We start from the raw sequence: 464 nt of genomic DNA, 5'->3' as shown, positions 1-464 counted from the left end.
AAAGATCATTTAGCATGGTGGATATTTGTTTCAATCATGAATGCACATCATACAAATTATAAGGCACATACTTGACATAAATCATATTAAAAACTTGTTTCCCAATTTCAAGAACCTTTACATGTATATATATATATATATATATATTCAAAGTCATTTTCAAAGTCATAACATCCACAATGTCCTAACATTTCTACCAACTCATGCTTTTCACAATTTTTTATTAAAACAAATCAACACATATTTATATATATATATACATAGTTATAGGAATTTTAAAATGGATACCCCCTACTCACCTCACTATAGCAGGACACTACGTTGCTATCAATTCGGGTATACAAATAACTAATACTACGTGCCGATCATCGATTATCTCGTCCGACATGTCACCCCAGTGCACTTCCTCTACTTATACGCTTCCTAGCAATCATCCAAACCCAATTCACTTAATTGCATGTATA

At 31.5% G+C, this 464-nt stretch overlaps 1 long non-coding RNA gene across 1 annotated transcript in view; it reads right to left on the bottom strand.

The window, feature by feature from the left end:
- LOC110426538 (uncharacterized) overlaps positions 1–464 on the bottom strand; it is a 3,835-nt gene that overhangs the window by 3,035 nt on the left and 336 nt on the right. Inside the window, exon 2 of the long non-coding RNA XR_016351923.1 lies at positions 300–423. This is a non-coding gene — a long non-coding RNA (uncharacterized LOC110426538). The remainder of the gene's footprint in view (positions 1–299; positions 424–464) is intronic.

Source organism: Theobroma umbraticum, unplaced genomic scaffold, assembly GCF_002168275.2.
Source record: "Theobroma umbraticum cultivar Fairchild unplaced genomic scaffold, ASM216827v3 scaffold_89.0, whole genome shotgun sequence".
In the NCBI taxonomy this organism is placed as follows: Eukaryota; Viridiplantae; Streptophyta; class Magnoliopsida; order Malvales; family Malvaceae; genus Theobroma; species Theobroma umbraticum.
Note: the sequence above shows the minus strand (reverse complement) of the source record. Positions and strands in the feature narration are given on the sequence as shown.